Source organism: Tupaia chinensis, unplaced genomic scaffold (assembly GCF_000334495.1).
Source record: "Tupaia chinensis unplaced genomic scaffold, TupChi_1.0 Scaffold000238_1, whole genome shotgun sequence".
NCBI lineage: Eukaryota > Metazoa > Chordata > Mammalia > Scandentia > Tupaiidae > Tupaia > Tupaia belangeri.
Window position 1 is genome coordinate 4,488,349 of NW_006159716.1, and position 6,506 is coordinate 4,494,854.

Sequence of the window (6,506 nt, forward strand, 5' to 3'; positions counted from 1 at the left end):
GAAGAAAAAAAAAAAATAAACTGTCGCTGGGGGGGGGGGGGAGGAATGATAGGCAATCATCTTTCAAAGTACCACCAAAAGCAAACAAAGTGGACTTAACCACTGAATTCAACTTTCTTCTTAGAGCATTTCTTAGAGTAGGTCAGGTGTCTTATGTCAAGGTCACTTGCCACAGTAGTCCCTGGTGCACTGAAAGCCACCTTCTTACCAGAAGCCTGTGTGTCACTATGATTTTTCTGACTGCCCAGCCTGTCTTCCAAGGGCTAGAACCTTTCTCATTCTACAACGAGTGCCCTCCTCTAAAAGGCTCCTGCCCCATCCTGTTACCTCAGTCTGAAACAGCATCTGAAAAGCTTACCAGCTGACCCAGGTGAACCAGCTGATAAAGGATGCCCCATGCACTTCTGTGCCTTGTTCATCAAGGAGGTGGGGAAGAAGCAGGTGCTGTGAAAACCAGAGCTAGGACTGCTGCATCTTATGCTACATTTTTCAGAGACAGTGCTTATTTGGGGTGTGTGTAGGGGTTGTCACTGGAGACACTCAACCCAAAGGAAGAGTTAACCCAGGGGCTATGGCGATAAGCATAGTAGGTTAACAAGCAATTTCTTAGAAGGGAACTTCTAAAAACTAATGTTTTAGTAGTACGCTAACTTCCTGAAGGCACAAATCTTGAGAATGATCATTGAAATGGCAGACTCCTGTGCCCTCCCCTATATACTTTCTGAATCGTAATCGCCAGGGAAGACCCTGAAACCCGAAAGTTTTTAGACACATTGGGCAAAGATGGGAATAATTACATTTTCTTCCCGCGAAGAGGCTGATAATCCTTATGCATCAAGACCGCTGCGGGCAGGAGGCCGCTTTTTTTTTTTTTTTTTTTTTTTTTTTTTTTTTTTTGCTGGGGCTGGATACACCCTTGTGATAAAACCTCCCCTTCCTTTCATTACTATTGGTCTCCGTCAGGTCAGGTCAGAATGGAGTGGGCAGGAGCTAGGTGCTGATTGAGTGAAAGAGAGAAAGGGGAGCAAATGAGAAGTCAGACCAGCCATTGTTTACCCAGAGTGCTTTGGGCAGGAGGGTGGGATTTAGTCTCCACAGCCTATAAAAAGTGCGGTGTGGCCTCACTGCGGCTCAGGAAAGAGCCTTACCATACACCCCTGGGAAGTTTCTGAGACTGTTGGGGGGGGTTGCCTGGGTGAAAAGTGGGTGTGGGTGATGATCTGAAACCGTTGCTTACAGTAGTGAAAGAGTACTGGAAAAGGGGAGGATAGCAGTAATGGTGAAAAGGGAGGGTTCTCTCAAAGTTAGTCTCTTGGGGCTTTCTTGTGTGAAGGTCAGCCTGCATTGGAGCTTTCCTGTGTGGAAGATAAGCCTGTAGGTGTCCTTCTAACACTTCCTGTGGGGTCCTCTCTGGCCGGCTGATGGACCCTGGAAGCAGGAACTCTTGCTGAGCTCTTTCATTTTTCTTCAGCCTGTTCACCTGCATCAGCTACTAGGGTCTGCTGGGATCCTTCCACTTTCCTTATGTCTGAAGAAGACTCAAGGGTTTCTCAAAGGTGGAAGAAAAAAAAATACTTAAAACTCTAAGCAAAGCTGTAGGTCTTTTCCTTGTTTGGAAAAGCTTTTTCCTCCTAGGAATGGCTTTCTGTAGCAGTGGGTTGCCCTAGGGGCTAAATGGTCCTGTGTGGGGGTGGGGAGATGAACTCTTCTAAACTCTACACAGCTGTAAGTTTGCCTCTCTAAAATGAGCTTATGTACAGATGGGGCCTGGCTTGCTATCTCTAGTTTCCAGAAGACAAACTCAAAAGTTTCTGGCAGGCAGTGGCTTCTCTGTGGCTTTTAATCATAGAATGACTAAGTTGACTTTCCTGCTCTCCTTAGTCAGCTCCTCTACTCTAAGCCAACCTCTGGTCTGCTGCTGTGACTAGCCTGTGTCTTGGAGATGGCACCCTTTCTTCCCTTCAGTTCTTATATTTTATAATGCCCTTCTCCTATCTCCTCTCCTTCCCTAGGGATGAGCTTCTGTAGAATTGCTCTAGAAATGGGAGCAGGTGGGTTACTGCAGAAGCCAGGCAGGCACACAGATTCAAATCTGGCATAATCTTTTCAAGTGAACCTAGAGATCCACATGTTAACAGGTAATAGCAGGTGGTAATAGTCAGTCTGGAAGATGAGTGTTCTGTATGTATCTGAGATCCTCCTCCTCAGGTTCTTCCCTGGGGGGAAGGGCCTTTGTAGGAATTGAACTGATCAGAATTTGTCATTAAACAAATAGAATCATACCTAAGCAGTCCTAAAAGCTTCCTGCTGGTTTAATGAAGTCTCACATGATATGTCTACTTCAAGAAAAGGGTATTCACACCACAGCTATTACTACTACTGCACCTACAGTATCTTGGTGGTGAGGCTGGGATGTCATCACTATGTTCTACTTGAGTGTTAAGTGCTCCTTATTCTAGAACTATGGGGGAATGTCTTTCCTGGTTGCTTGGGAACCAGTTTAAATGCATAGATAATGCAGTGAGGCAGCAGAGAAACCCCAGGTTCATCAGGAACTAGAAACATACCTTGTCTGGAAGGACTCAGTATCAAACTGAAAAAGGCTAGGAGGAAGCAAATAAAACCTAAATACGTGTGAAGAATTCCAGAAAGTTGGCAGGGAATTGGCCACTTGAATGTGGCTAGCCTGAAAGGAATTGGGATTGGGGAGGTGGCCCAACTCTAAGGAATTGGGAAAAATCTGGGCTGGCTAGAATGCCCAACTTCACCCAATTCCAAAAGTCAGTGGTTCAGAAGCTGTTATTTCTGTTCTACCTGCAGGTGGAAGTACTGGGGTCTGGATACAAGACTAATGGAAACTGATCGACTCTTGCAGTGGAATCACTGTTGCTGAACTCAGCATATATCTGGTCCTTCAGTTGGAAATGCTTTTATACTAGTGGGGTAGTGGTTGGCGATGTGGGCTTAAGTTCACCTGAGTTTTGGCTCCAGCTGTCATTTACTAGGTCTGTACTTGAACAAGTTACTAAACTTGAAAAACTGGCTTAAGGGTTTGTGATCGCTTGAAACGATATAGAGAAATGTCTGTATGTACTTAGTAAATGAGCTGCTGGCTAGTACAGTGCTCTTCCCAGTTCATGTGGTTCTGTGTCCTGGCACCTGCACCCCTTCTGCAGCATGGAGTTCTTAGTCATTGAACCTGAGTGACATATCAAGTGCCTTATTCCTCCCTGGGTCCTGACAGCCTAAGCCCAGACACACTGCCTCATTTGTGTCTGCCTAGCGCGCTCCTATGCATGCAGACTGCACCTGGGATTGTTTGAGCTTGTTCTTAATTACTTCAAATGTCTTTGATAAGTCCTCAATGGAGAAGTTGATCACATTTCAGGGTTAGAAATGCAACTAATAAGCTCTTGCAAGGTCCAAAACTAGATCAGTAATTCAGAAACTGAAGCTAATACACTTAAAACTGTGCTAGCTGCTTTAGAGAATGCAATCAAAGGGTTAAAAAGATTCTAGAAACTTACAGGTTGAGGAATGTGCTGATTTATCAACAGTTTCCACTTGTGCAACCTTGAGCCCTTGGCCTTAGCTCTAGTTAATGCTATAACTCCAGTTAAGGACCGTACAGATACTGAGGAACTCATAGACCCTCAGCTGTAGTACTGTTTAACAGTACAAGTCCCTGGGGATAGGCCAAAGGGCAAGGTGGATAAGTCACAGCAACTAGCACTAGACCTGGGTCTCATATGTGCCTGAAACCTCAAGTCTGAAGGAGTCCAGGAGCTACATACATAGTTTGGGTACAAAACCAATGTCAGTTGTGTGACAAGAGGGCTCTGCAAAGTCACAGGTCTAAGGTTCACATCAGGATTAATAGTTCTAAAGGAATCCCAGCAGCTCAGCTGGTAGTCAGATTGGAGTGTGAGGGCAGAAGCACCTGTGATAGGGGAACCTTCGGGCTGTCGGTTGCTAATAAGCTAGTAAGTCGGCTTTCCACATCCCATGTTGCTTAGAACTGAGTTGATAGGTGAATGGGTTCAGAACTAGACAGAACAAATCTGGATTCCCTGCAGGGGAGTTGCTTATGACAAGTTTGTCTCTCAGGTTCTAACAGACCCCCTAATGACAATGTGTGATGGCTACAGACCCCCTAATGACAATGTGTGATGGCTACATAGCCAAAAGGCTGAGGTCACCAGCTTTAGGGCCAGATGCCATTTTGGGTTTTGGCGTTCATTTCTAGTATCTCATCGGAGTTTGAGCTGTGTGAGAACTTGACCTATTAAAATGGGTAGAATATCTCTGGTCCATGTTTCAGCTGCAATGATAGCTTGGCAAACTGCCAGTCCTGTACTACCTCACCTGCCTAGCTTGTCTAGTCAGCTCCAGTTGTGGTTTGACACCTCCTGTCCTCTATTGCCTCATCCCTTGAAATAACCTACCTTCAAGTGTTACCTAGACAGCCCCTCCCTCTTCCAGGTGGTTCCCAGTGTGCCCTCTTCATTGCTAAGTGGAGGCTTGTTTGGAAGAACAAATATGGCGCTTCTTCACTCCTTGTGCCTTGGGAGTATCTGACTATAGGGGCTCCCACTTACCGACCTACATATCTTTATTGGAGCCCATGTTCTCCTGCAGAGATGGCTAAATCTCTGAATACTTGATTGAGTTCACCAGGCTCCCTTTATTGACCAGGAGTAACTCTGGACTAGCTCACAATGTCTTATGGCCTTGCCCAAATATGGCAACACCATGAAATCCCAAACTCTTGTTTTGAAATGTAGGAATTCTTGTGAAAGCCTCTGAGATAACCCCAAGGGAGAAATGACCTCTTGTGCCATCCTTTTAAGAGGTCTTCCTGCAGGAAATCTGAGGTGATCGTGAGGCTTTGTTTCAGGGTCAGTCTATTGATCGTCCCTTTTCCTATCTAATCCTGAGATGCCCCAGGCTGACCTTTCTTAGGGCTGACCTTTCTTAGTAGCAATTTTTCAGGCAGGGCTGACATTCTTGTTTGTCTCAACCACTTTCCAAGAGACCAAGTTTTTACTAGACATAAATGATCTTCCTAGGATGACTTTCCAGGTCACCATGATCTTATACATTTAAACTTGACATTATCTTTTTAAAGAAAACCATAATCAGAATAAGCCTATGAGCAGATGGTTTCTATTTCTACATTATCTCAACATGAGGATCCCAGAGAAGCTTAAGATCCTACAGATCTGCCCATATGTGTAGTCTCAGAACAAACAAATTCACATTCCTCATTTAAATATCAAAACAAGTTCCTCATGCTGCTTTTGCCTAGAAAAGAGCACTTTGTACTAGAGATGTTAGATTTGTTGCCCATCTTTATGATGACCTGTGAATTAGTATTTCATTTCCAGCCTTCCAGGAGCCATCTTCCTGGCTGCTGAAACTTCTGGGTTAGCAAGGCCTTATTTTCAATTAGAATAAAATGAGAAAATCCTAGGCTTCCATCATTTTTTAAATACATAGGGAGTCAATTTAAGATGAAGCTGTTTTGCTCACTCGGCATGGTGGCTGCCAGCCCCCCGTTTAGTCTGGCTCTCTGCTCCGGCGCAGCCAAGGGGGCCATGAGTATGCTGCAGCAGGCCTCAGCCTCTACACTGGCGGCCCTCTTTGGCTGCCTGGGACTATGCCTCGGACTTCTGGGCTTCCTCGTTCATGGCTTTCCTAGGGCTATTGCTCCTGTTTGACACAGTGGCGACCATGGGAAAAGATTGCTTAATCATCAAACCTCCTGGATTCTATGACAGGCAGTTTTTGCATTTAGTGAAACTACAAATTCTGCGTTTTGTTGACTAGGATTCCAGTAGCAATTGATGTAACTCTGGTGAATGTATTCATTGGTGAAGCTGAGTTAGAAATTCCAGATTACATCCCAGAACATTGGGAATATTACAAGTATGCTTAATGAGGTGGATTGCCCGTACTTTCTTTGAAGCCAAAAATGCTGATTTACAGTTAAAGGAGCTAGAAGTGCAGACGCGTGTGTGAGGGACGAGACGGGCCCTGGTATCAGTACCCGACCATTGATAAAGCACTTGTGTACCGTTCTCTGAAAGCAGCTCCTGACAGCTAACCAAGTATCACTCCAAGCACAGAGACTGTTCTCTTTAGTGGAAATTAGTATATTGTCTGTGTTTTTGCTGTGAATAAAAGCTTCCAAAAAGCTGTTTGACACTTCAGATTATTGATCTTAGTTGAGGTTCTCTCCTAAACTTAAACGGGACTTTGTGTCCCAGCTTGCAGAGAACTTAGTTGTCACTCCGGTCCTCACAGCAAGAAAGCTGAACAAACAAAAAAATCAAATATTGTTCTTATGCTCTTGTTAGATTTGATAGAGAATTTGAGGTTATAAGGCAAACCTCTGCCCTAAAAACTGGAGGCAAGTTAGGGAGAATCACAGCTTGCCGGGAGTGTAAGGATCCTGTTTACTAGCAGGAGCACTTAAAGGCTGACTGATAAATTGCTACAGGATC

At 44.7% G+C, this 6,506-nt stretch overlaps 1 pseudogene; it reads left to right on the forward strand.

Moving 5' to 3' along the window:
- Nucleotides 1-5,537: 5,537 nt before the first annotated feature.
- Nucleotides 5,538-6,106, forward strand: LOC114007814 (NADH dehydrogenase [ubiquinone] 1 beta subcomplex subunit 5, mitochondrial pseudogene; annotated as a pseudogene).
- Nucleotides 6,107-6,506: the final 400 nt, after the last annotated feature.